Raw genomic sequence first — 12,607 nt, forward strand, 5'->3', positions numbered from 1 at the left:
GATTTGTTTCTGTGGATTTCAGAGGCAGCTAGTCTGCTGCACAAAATGCAACTGATATGGATAAAATTCTTGTTTGACAAAGGTGTTCTATTGATTACTTAAGTCCTCAACCAACAAAGCCAGAAATTGGCTGACTGCCTAGATGAGGGAAAGTGTATGGTGTAGATCCCTTGTCCAATCCAATGGAAACTCCTCCACAGTATTTTTGTAGCTCTTGTTGGTGTTTTCGCAGCCTTCCCTTTCCCCGCTTCCATCCTTGCATGGTTAAGATAATGCATCTACACTACCCCTCTTGTGAGGGAATATACCTCACCTGCCAATGATAAGGTCAGCAGTTACTGGAAATTAAAGCTCAGTGCACTGCTGCCTAAGCAGGAAAAATCCAGGAAGGGGAGTATCGACTCAAACATGTGATGTGCTTCTAATACAACAGTAGCAGTAGGGAGAGGTGCCCAAGTACTGTCATCTGCTGAGCTATTTAGTTGATAGATTTTCCATATTACTAACTCTAAATGTGCAAAAAATCATGCGATTTACGAACGATAGTAAATGTTGGTTTCTTTTTATTTGCTTTATGGTTTTTGTCTCTTTAGAGTTCATGTTTTCTCAACAGTGAAGGTGGCAGGAAACTTTTTTTTCTCAAATGAAAGTTAAGATTCTCGTCTAATTATGTGAGTCCAGGAGCCGAGGCCTTAAGAAAAACATCAAACTTCCAGCAGTTGGCAACACTGGACTTTCCTTCCCAAGATGACCTCAAATCAAGCTAATTTAATTTCTAATCATTAGCAGTAACCTGAATTGGTTTTCTAAATTATTTGCAACTGTTAAGAAAGGATTTACATTTACTAAGGATGGCAAGCACACAGATCATAAGCTAGAGAGGTAGCTGGTGGCGGCGGCAGGGAGAAAGTTCTGGACAACTCCATCGGAGAGGGCAATGATCCAGTTATTCTCACTAAGACATGATATTAGCACTTAAAGAGATTTTTCTGCAGTAAATATGTAAATAAGTAACTAGAAAACTGGATCAGAGAGGTCGACAGTGCTCGACAAGAGAACTTTCTTGCAACTTTTACTGTTGGGAAGGGAAGCAGAATGCAAATTATATTCTGGTCTTACCTTTGTGCCACACTAAAAATAGCGATGGATTAGATTTAGCTGTTAGTAGCTATGTAAAACTGTTACTGTATTTTGAGATTGTATTAGTGTAGTCACCTGTTCCGCTGTGATCAAAATTTCCATTTGTGTTCGTAGGGTTTACAGAGGAAATGAAGTATTAGTGTATATATACACACCTTAATCTAAAACAAAGAGTTTCATATTAAGATCTTTATGGGGATAGACTTCATCTGAGAACCTCTTTTAGTGCAAATTAAAACTGGTTTATGCACTGTAATAATCAGACCTGCTGAAAATGTGATTAGGCCTTACCAATGATTCATAGTATGTCTATAGCTCTTTTTTATCCATAGATCTCACAGCCGTTGTAAAGGAAATGTTACATCCACTGAGCCAATTTTTAATCTCAATGATATTTATTTTGTAATTCTGTCTGTCAATTTGATTATCATTGTATGTTTTAGAACATATATGTTTCTGAAGAACATAAAATGTAGTGGTAGGAAAAGGCAAATAAGAGATACAAACACTGGATATAAGAATGAGGGTAACAAAAACAAGTTCACAGTTAATTGTTATGAAAACCTTGTATTACAAGAAGTTCCATAATATATACTAAGTTCAACCTCATCCTATTCTCGCACACAGCCAGATATATAGTCATCTGTGTGCAAATGTTTTATGGAAAAAAGGCTGCACAGTTCAGTACTAAAGTGGAGATTTGCACATGCAGTGTGAAAGTCTTTAGTTATCTAAGTAGGGTTGCCAATTTTGATTGGACATATTCCTGGAGCTTTCATCACATGACAATTATTAATTAAAGATTAATTTTTAATTCCTGGAGACTCCAGGAGAATCCTGGAGGGTTGGCAACCCTGTATCTAAGACACTATTTCTCAAATACAGTATCCTACAATTCCTTCTAAAACGTTTGTGAAACATGTTGTAGTACAGTGTATACCAGAATCAGTTACAGCCATTTATGACAGAATGTACACAGTAGATTTTACTGAGACAGTGAAGTACATAGTGTGGGACTTTTGCACCACAGGTGCTTTTGAAAACACAATCCATTTAGTTTTAAACAGGTTTCAGAGTAGCAGCCGTGTTAGTCTGTATTCGCAAAAAGAAAAGGAGAACTTGTGGCACCTTAGAGACTAACAAATTTATTTGAGCATAAGCTTTCGTGAGCTACAGCATCACTTCTCACTGTAGCTCACGAAAGCTTATGCTCAAATAAATTTGTTCGTCTCTAGGGTGCCACAAGTACTCCTTTTCTTTTTAGTTTTAAACAGTTTATGTTAAAATTTGCTGTCATATACAATACCATAGAAATGTAGGGCTGGAGGGGACTGCAAGAAGTAGGATTAAGTATACCTAAACCACCCCTGACAGGTGTCTGTCTAACCTGTTCTTAAAAACCTCCAGTCATGGAAAACAACTTCCCTCCAGTGCTTAACTATCCTTATAATTAGAAAGTTTTTCCTAATATTCAACCTAACTCTCCCTTGGCGCAAACTAAGCACATTACTTCTTGTCCTCCCCGTGGGTGATATAGAGAACAACTAATCACCATCTGTCAAGGTTCCTTCCCCACTGTCAGCTCTAGGGTACAGATGTGGGGACCTGCATGAAAACCTCCTAAGTTTACTTTTCCCAGCTTAGGTTAAAACTTCCCCAAGGTACAAACTATTTTACCTTTTGCCCTTGGACTTTCGCTGCCACCACCAAACATCTAACCGGTATTATTATTAGGAAAGAGTCTGTTTGGAAAAGTCTTTCCCCCACCCAAATCCTCCCAAACATTACCCCCCCCCCCCGCCTTTCTGGGGAAGGTTTAATAAAAATCCTCATCAATTTGCATAGGTGACCACAGACCCAAACCCTTGGATCTTAAGAACAATGAAAAAGCATTCAGTTTCTTAAAAGAAGAATTTTAATAGAAGAAAAAGTAAAAAGAATCACCTCTGTAAAATCAGGATGGTAAATACCTTACAGGGTAATTAGATTCAAAACATAGAGAATCCCTCTAGGCAAAACCTTAAGTTACAAAAAGACACAAAAACAGAATCTACACTCCATTCAGCACATCACACAGACTGAGAGAGCCTTTGTTTCTCCCCCCCTCCCACTTTTGAAAGTATCTTGTCTCCTCATTGGTCATTTTGGTCAGGTGCCAGCGAGATTATCCTAGCTTCTTAACCATTTCCAGGTGAAAGGGTTTTTCCTCTGGCCAGGAGGGATTTTAAAGGTGTTTACCCTTCCCTTTATATTTATGACACCATCCTTTTACATATCTGAAGACTTATGTCCCCCTTCAAGTTCTCTTCTCTGAACATGTCCAATCTTTCAACCTTTCCTCATAGGTCATGTTTCCGACATCTTATCAATTTTGTTGCTCTTTTCTGCACTTTGTTTGAAGCCTTCCCAGGGCTGAGTAACGTGAAACAGTTACACCTAACAAACTATTCTTTGACTACTATCTTTCAACCAGTTGTGCACCAACTTTATAGTAATTTAATCTAGACATTATTACCGTAATTTGCTTATGAGAATGTGAGACTGTGTCAAATGCCTTACTAAAGTCCAGTATGATCCACTTAATGACTGCCTCCCATCTTGATCAGCAGGGATAGGAAACAAGGGCATCATTGTCTCCTTGCTTCTGCAAACCTTAGAAAGGGGCAAATTGAAAGATAACCACACAGCCTTGCCTCAGTCCATGGACATAAGAAAATGTACCATATCCTCTCTACAATGCACACTGAATGACTTTAGTGAGAGCAGGCATTCAAAATTTAGTGTGAATTAACAGTATATGATTTTCAAAAGCCAATCAAAAGTTCTCTCTCACGCTTGGTACTCTCAAAGAAGTTAAGCATTTTTGCTCAATTTTTTAAGTGAATAAATAAGGGGCCGACACATCAAGAGAAGGAAGTTTTAGCTCTCTTCTCTCCAAAAAGTGACTGAAAATGGTAGTGGGGATGAGAATGGAACCATTCTGCAACCTTAAGTATTGTTGCTTCCATTCCCACAACAATGCTGGGAGATTAGGGGCAGAATGCATATAAAATTCTCCAGGGCAAAGAAATTCTCTTGATGGTTCTGCTAATTTGTACTGTCTTTAGGTCATATACCATGGGTACACAGCAGAACACTCACTGTCAGTAAACAAATATAGAACAAGCTCCTTAGAACAGACCTATCCAACAAATATAGTTTTATTTGTTTTAGCCAACAGCTGTTCAGAGTGGCTAAGCAGGGAAAAAGAGACAAGAAGCAAGCAGAAGGAGCAGAGTTTTTGTTTTTCTGTATATAGATTACAAGACCAGAAGGGAACACAGTGATCATCTAGTTTGACCTCCTATATAACAATGACCAGAGAACTTCCCCAAAATAATTCCTAATGCAGATCTTTTAGAAAAACATCTAATCTTGATTTAAAAATGGCCAGTGATGGAGAATTTACCACAATCCATGGTAAATTGTTCCAGTGGTTATTAACTCTGTTAAATATTTATGCCCTAGTTCCAGTCTGAATTTTTCTAGCTTCAACTTTCAGCCACTGGGTTGTGTTATAACTTTCTCTGCTAGATTGAAGAGCCAATTGTTCTCCAGTTAGGTACTATTAAACTGTAACACACCACAGATTGAGCTCATTGGAGTCTTTAACAATAAGGATTCTAAAGCATGTTTTCTAATCCTTTAATCATTGCTGTGGCTCTTCTCTGAAACCTCTCCAATTGCTTCTTGAACTGTTGACACTAGAACTGGACACAGTATTCCAGCAGCAGCTGCATCGGTACCAAATACAATAGTAAAATAACCTGACTCAAGATTCACCTGTTTATGCATCTAAGGATCACATTAACCTTTTTGGCCACAATGTCACACTGAGAACTCATGTAAAGGTGATTATCCACCAGGACCCCCAGATCTTTTTCAGGATCAGTGCTTCTCAGAGTCCCTCAGCCCGTATGCATGTCTTGCATTCTTTGTTCCTAGATGTACACATTTAAATGTAGCCATATTAAAATGCATATTTTTTGCTTGCACCCAGCTTATCAAATGATGTAAATCAGTGCTACTCAAAGTGGTGGTCCGCGGACCGGTGCCGGTCTGTGCACATATTGGAAAAAAAAATTGCTGGTCCCCCACATCAGATGGCTTGAGAAGCACTGATCTAGATCACTCTGAATCAGTGATCCGTCCTCTTCATTATTTTCCACTCCTCCAATTTTTGAGCCATCTGCAAACAGTGATGATTTTATTTTCTTCTATGTCATTGATAAAAATGTTAAACAGCATAGGGCCAAGAACCGATCTTTGAGGGACCACACTAGAAACGACCCCACTGGAAACATACCTGCTCAATGAGATTCCTCATTTACAATTATATACTAAGTTCTATCAGTTAGTCAGCTTCTAAATCCATTTAAGGTATGCCATGTTAATTTTATATAATTCGAGTTTTTTAATGAAAATGTGTGCGATATCAAGTCTAATGCCTTGCAGAAGTTTTACGTATATTACATCAACACTGTTACCTTTATCAATCAAAACTGTAATCTTGTCAAACCTATCAAGTTAGTTTGTCACAATGTATTTTCCATAAACCCATGCTGATTAACATTAATTATCTTACCTGCCTATAATTCTTTAGTAATCGAGTTCTGGACCAGCCACTCCATTATTTTGCCCAGTATTGATGACAGACTGACATGCCTGTGTAACCCAGGAAATCCCATGTATCCTTTTTGAATATTGGCACAACAACTGTTTTCTGGAACTTCCCCAGAGTTCCAAGACTTCTTGAAAATCAGCATTAGTGGTCCAGTAAGCTCCTCAGCCACCTCTTTTAAAACTCATAGACACAAATTATCTGGACCTGCTGATTTCAAAATGCCTCACTTTAATAGCTGCTGGTTAGCATCTTCCTGAGATACTAGTAGAGTAGAAATAGTGTTATATGATACAACTACCTCATCTGTTTTTTTCCCATATAAAGAAAAAAATACTTATTGAACACTTCTTTTTTGTGCATTATTATTGATAATTCTAGCACTTCCATCTACTAATGGACCAATACTATTGTTGGGGTTCTTTTTATTACTAATAGACTTAAACTCCTTATTGTCCTTAACATTGCTGACCAAAGATTTCCTTCTGTCCTTTCGATTCCCTTATCAATTTTCTGCAATTCCTAGATTTTGATTTATATTCATTACTATCAACTTCCTCTTTCTTTCATTTGTTATATATTTTTATGGCTATCTTCACTTTCCTTGTAAACCAGATCTGTGTTATGACCAATATGGTCTTATTCCTCAATTGTGGCTTTTGGTACATCTGGTATAGTTTTCTTAATGATTTGCAATTATCATTCACATTTTTCTGATTAAATTCTTCTTCCCCACTAATTTGGCTCATAATTGTTTTTAGTAATGTGACATTTTAAAGCACCAAATATATATATTACTGGTCTAGACGTTATCCTGTTTGCACATTATAAATGTGATCAAGTCATGACCACTTGTACCTAAGCTACCATTAATTTTTATTTCTGTGCTCCTCTTTATCTGTTAAGATGAGGTCTAAATAAATAATTCCACTGTATTGGCTTCAACACTTCTTGAGTTAGGAAATTGTCACTGTAATATTTAGAAATTCCAAGGATGTTTTATTATTAGCAGCACAAGATCTCCAGCAGATGTCACTGAAACTGAAGTCCCCCATGATCACCCAGCATTTTTCCTACACATTATATAGATAGGTGTGTAAGGAGCTGGTCATCCTGTTCCCTAGTGTGATTTGATGGTCTATAGCAGACAGCACCTCATCTTGTGCTTTATCTGTTAGTACATTGATCTATAAGCATTCAAGACCATTTCTTCCAAGTCATCAGTGACTTGAAAACAGGTAGTGCCATTTTTTGGCATAGAGTGCCACTCCCTCTCCCCTTTTGCCCATTCAATCCTTCCTAAATAGGTTGTAACATTCCAATCATGTGAATCATCCCACCAGATTTCAGGAACACCAACTAGATTGAGATTATGATCATAAGTAAGCAATTCTAATTCCTCTTGTTTGTTACCCAGGCTCCTAGCATTGGTGTATTAAGCAAATAAATATTTTCTTCTCTTCACATTTTTTGGTTCCTTGATTAATTTGGTTTTCAACACCTCAATTTTTGTGTTAACTGAATGCTCATATCTTTCCTCTTTTGTTATTAGTTTAATGCTCTCCTGACTACTCTGGTCTGCTAGTCCCTGAGAAGATTGGTTTCTTTTCTCCTGAGGTGCAGGCCCTCCAAACTATACAGTCTCCTCTCCCCATAGAAGGTGGATGAATGTTCCACAAAACCAGAATCATCCACTTATTGAGCCACTTCCAGAATCTACTGCATTCCATCTTCCTTCACCTGTGGGACAGGAAGGATCAGAAAAGATCACTTGGACATTCTGCTTCTTCCGCATGCTTCCGAGTTCCCTGAAGTGATCCATTATATGTGAGAGAGCCCACAAAACACTATCATTGGTGGCAATAAGAATCATCACCAATTGATCCTTTCACATTCACTTCAGAAACCTATCCAATTTTAGAGTGATGTCTTGTGTCTTGACTCTGGGATGGCAGCACATCATTCTGTTGTCTGCCTGCCACATGCAGAATGTCCTTTCAATTCTTCTGGTTATTTAATTCTCAACAAGGATCGTCTGTCTTCCTTGGATGGTTGAAGAACACTTTGTGGGCAATCCTGTCTTACAGGTTGGGCCAAGCTGCCATTGACAGGTGTGTCCTGTACAACTCTCTGTTCCTTTGGACTAGCTGGATCTTGACAATTATATTCCACAGTTCCCATGCTGAGGACGTGGTATCAACTGGAAACTTCTAGCTGTGTGGAATTTCTCCTGGTACTCTTCTCTCTGGTGGCCACAGCCTGCCCATTCTTGTCTATCTTGAGCTGTGTAGAACGTTGCCATGACTGCTTGTTTCTGGTGGTTACAAACTGCCATCCTTCTCTCTGGAGTCCTCTCTCTCTGTGTCTTCTTGGTGGCCAGCTCCTTTCTTTCTTGAATGTGGGGGACTGAAGTTTCCTGAACCTGGCTATCTAGGAACTCCACAGCTTCTCTAATTCTCAGTAACAGTTCTACTTGCCTTTCCAATCCAAGAATCTTTTCTTCCAGCAGTAATCAACTTGCACTTTATGCACAAGAAGCACCTTCTGGCTTCAGGCAGGAAAGCAAACATAGCACAGTTACTGTAGGTCATCACCACTGTTCTACTGCTGGCCATCTTGAAATCACATATAGAGCAGAACCAGGAATGAAAGCCATTCATGGTCCCTCTGAAACTTTCCTGTTAGCTGCCTCTGTTTGCAGTTCCTGAGTTTGTGTGGCAAGCAACTTTTTATTCCAAGTCTTGCTGCTTAGCTCAGGTCACCTCCACACCTCACCACCAGCCTCTAAGCAATTAACCACTCAGACTTCAAAAATGGGGCTGATCAATGCTCCTAGAATCAGAACCATGAGGCCCTTACTATGGCACTAACAAAGTCCTGTCTCAGGTGTTTACTCAGGGGCCCAGGGCCCAGCTACATAGTCCATACAAAAAGAACAAACAAAGTCCAACAATGAAACCATGGACCCCTCACCACTAGTCCCACTACCTCTGAGCTCTCCTATTAGCAGCCTCTGATCTCAGCTCACATAGAAATGGTAAGGCCAAAAACAAAGTTAATGCAATGATCTGCAGACAAAGAAACTTCCTCCAAAAGCCAGAAAACCAAATTATATATGAACCCCTAGTGGTATTTGGGCTGGAAGGGTGGATGGGCTTATAGATCAAGCAAGCAGTAAATAACCAAAACTCAATACAAACCCGCCATAGCCACAAATTCAAGTATTAAGAAATTTAAATGAAGGATACAGAATAGCTATTGCTATAGCGTAGAGTGATAAGCTTTATACAAAAGTATTCACTCCACATCCAGTCAGCAGACAAACGTGTCAAAGCTGGTTCAGCAGAGCATAAGCTTGAAGCTTTACAGCTCATCCAACATTGACTGACACAGCGCTAAAACAGGAGATTTCACAACGGAGGCTGCAATGTGGACCAAATCGATTAAATAAAGTGTGAGTAGCTCTAAAATGTCAAGTAAAATAATTACCTGAATGAAATAACTCCAGAGAAGTGTACCTTCAGCTATCCACAGTGGCTGTATTTTCTCTTTTGCTTTATCGGAGCCACATTGGGTAAAACAAGTTTTTTGTGTGTATGTAAAGCTATTATTGCAAAGAAATCCCACTCTCACCATTTAAATGAAGGGCAAATGTCCACAAAAAGCATGGGGAAAAAACAAAGATACAAGACTTTAGCTTTAACTTGATAGCATCCAACATTACAGTTGAAAGCAAATATCAAGAAGGCATAGATGTACACTGCAGGAGCAGGTAAAAATCATGGTGAATGATAAAATTTCTGTGGCCATTATTCATCCATCCCAGCATACATATCTAGCTGATGGACAAGATTTGTTTATATATGTGTAGTTTAGGTCTGCAGAAGGTGGTCAGTAATTACAACAAAATGTCTGTATTGTCAGGAGAACTACTGTAAAAATAAGCCACCCAGGAAGAGTGACAAGCTGTAATCACTTAGTGCAGAAGTGATGATCACTCTTGGACGTGTATATGTGAATTTTAAAATAGTCCCAAAGAACTTACTAGCTGCTTGTGGATTCCGTGTAGTAGTTCTTGATCCCACAACCAAGCTTGTCCTGTATCTGCTTAATTACTATAAGACTGACCATTAAATGCAGAACACAAGATGTTATTTGTTCGGTCTTTAGAAATAGCTAGACTTCACATACTTAATCAGTGCCTCAGTGTATCAGGCACAGTGTATCAGTGCCTCATGGCCAGATTTAGGAGCAGGTGACCCATGTGACGGTCTGGGGTGCCATTTTTGTTGTTAGTGACAAAAGGGAAAATAGAATGTTTGAAGTAAAATGTTTCCAGTATTTTGTATGTGGATTCATTTTCACTAACCTCCTAGAACGTTCTGGAGAATCTAGCGGAACCTTTCTGAGAACTACATTTTCCTTGAACCACCTAGAATCTTGTCAGCCATGCCCTCGCAGGTATATAAGGTGCGGGGCATCGACAGTGAGATATAAGAACCAAGTGAAGCGAGAGTCCAGCTGCGATATTGTGAACCTTGTTTTATTGTGTAATTTTGAAAGTGTACAATGCGCTTTAAGACTTGAAGTGTGTAAGTACCATGGAAACACAGCACTGGAGGAATGTGCTCAAGCATCTTATCTCAATTACCCTCTTTCTTGCAAAGAATAATTTGGCTTCCCGGGGCTTGTTGGATACGACGTTCACTGAACATAATGGTAATTTCCTGGGTTGGTAGAGCTCCTTGGGAAATATGGCAACGTCATGCATGAGCACCTACATGGAATAGTTTGTAAAGCAGCTATGAGCCATTACTGCAGCAAAACAATTCAAAATTAATTTATTGACCTTATGGAAAGGAAGGTGCTTCATAACACTGATGCGGTTCATCACAGCAAAGTAGTATGTTGTAATAATGGACTGCACTCCCTACATTAGTCACAGTGAAAAGATGTCATTTACAGTAAGACTTGTTGACAACGAGGATGGCTGTATCCAAGTAAAGGAACACTTTATCTGTTTCCAGTCTGTGGATGACTCTACTGGAAAAGGCTTAACACAACTGTTTATAAAAGATTTGAATGAGAATAAAATAAAGCTTCAGAACGGCCAAGGTTATAACAATGGCATGAACATGAAGGGAAGAAACGGTGACATCTAGGCAAGGATCCTTATGCTGAATCCAAGAGCTTCCTTCATGCCTTGTGGCTGCCATTCCCTCAACCTGATTGTGTCAGATGCAGCATCATCTTCTTTAGATTTAATATCTCTCTTTGGAGTACTGCAAATGATATATGTCCTGTTTTCAGCATCAACTATCAGGTGGAAGATCCTCATGGACAATGTTACAGATCTGACCGTGAAGGCAGTAAGTGATGTTCACTGGGAGAGCTGCATTGATAGCGAAAGGCCAGCAAGGTACCAAGTGACTGTGGTTTACAACTCCCTGATGGAACTGGCACAGTTGAGTAATGCCAAGGTCGGAATATGACATGAGGCAAAAAGCCTGGCAAACCAGATCACTGAATTCAAATTTCTGGTCTCAGTTGTGGTTTGGCACGATATCCTGTTCAAACTGAACTTTGTAAGCAAGGTATTGCAAACTCAATCGATGGACAGCATGACCACTACTACTTTGATGAGAAGCTGCCTTGATTTTGTTGTGGCCTGCAGACATAATGAATTTGAAGATGCCATCACTGCTGCCAAAGAAATGGAAAAATTTAGGAGTAAAGCCTGTATTAATCAGAAGAAGAGACAGTTTCTTTATGAGGGCAGAGATGAAGTGATGGGGAAGTTTGGAAGAAAAATTCAAGAGGGAGTTTTTTGCTCACTCATTAACTCTGCTTCAGTGTCTGTCGAAGAAAGGTTCAGACAAATGAAGCACCACGAAAAGACCTACCATACTGCTTCTTTATCATCTCAGTTTAGTTTTGTGATGGAAATAAATAATATTCAGTCAACTCTGCTGTGGATACATGCACCTATCTCTCGTTAACTGTAATGCAAAATTACCCACGTGTAAAGATGAAAAGAGATGCCCACCTGCCTGTCAGTTTTGTGCCATGAGATGAATGGGGGGAAAAGTTCTGAACAATTATTTCTTAGGCAAAATATTCTAATTATATCCTTTGACTTGATATGAAATTTCAAATGTATAATTTCGCCCTACATTCTTTATGTATGAGGAATTACAGATCCGGTAGGGGAAAAAACATCTGTGAAAGGTAGTCTCCTTTTCTTAGTGCTCAACAGTACTTATGTTATTAAAAAAAACCTCTCAATAGTTGCAATGGATTTATTAATTCAGTAGCTTGTTATCAGCATGAAACTCTGCTGTGTTAGAGGAAAAAACAAATGATATTTTACAGAACTGTAATCACTACTAAGATTAAATCACTTTTCTGTATTTCACTTTCTTACCCCCCCCCTTCCAGGTATTAAAAATCGGTGCTCTCTCTCTTATTACGAACCTCCCTTTTTGGAAACTATCATCTCTAGTAGCAATATAGAGGTTACATGATCAAATAAATTCAATTATAGCAACTTTGGTGAAACTGAAATACTTGATAGCAGAAAAATCCACAGTGTACTAACTATAGCTTCAAGGAACACAAAACTAAATCTGTATTATGCTATAATGGGTACAGAAGTGTTTACTTTGACATGTCTACCATTAAAACTACAAGTGTATAAAACCATTCTCTTAGGCTCTTAATGACTAATATTTACATACTTACTAAGCTGACTAATTCACTGGAGTAAAGTCAAATCTTATGAATCAGTCCAAGTATCAGTCAAAAAAC

At 38.8% G+C, this 12,607-nt stretch overlaps 1 protein-coding gene across 1 annotated transcript in view; it reads right to left on the reverse strand.

The window, feature by feature from the left end:
• Positions 1–12,607, reverse strand: part of DIAPH2 (diaphanous related formin 2) — an 807,504-nt gene that overhangs the window by 5,825 nt on the left and 789,072 nt on the right. The window lies entirely within an intron of this gene.

Source organism: Lepidochelys kempii, chromosome 9 (assembly GCF_965140285.1).
Source record: "Lepidochelys kempii isolate rLepKem1 chromosome 9, rLepKem1.hap1, whole genome shotgun sequence".
Taxonomy (NCBI): Eukaryota; Metazoa; Chordata; order Testudines; family Cheloniidae; genus Lepidochelys; species Lepidochelys kempii.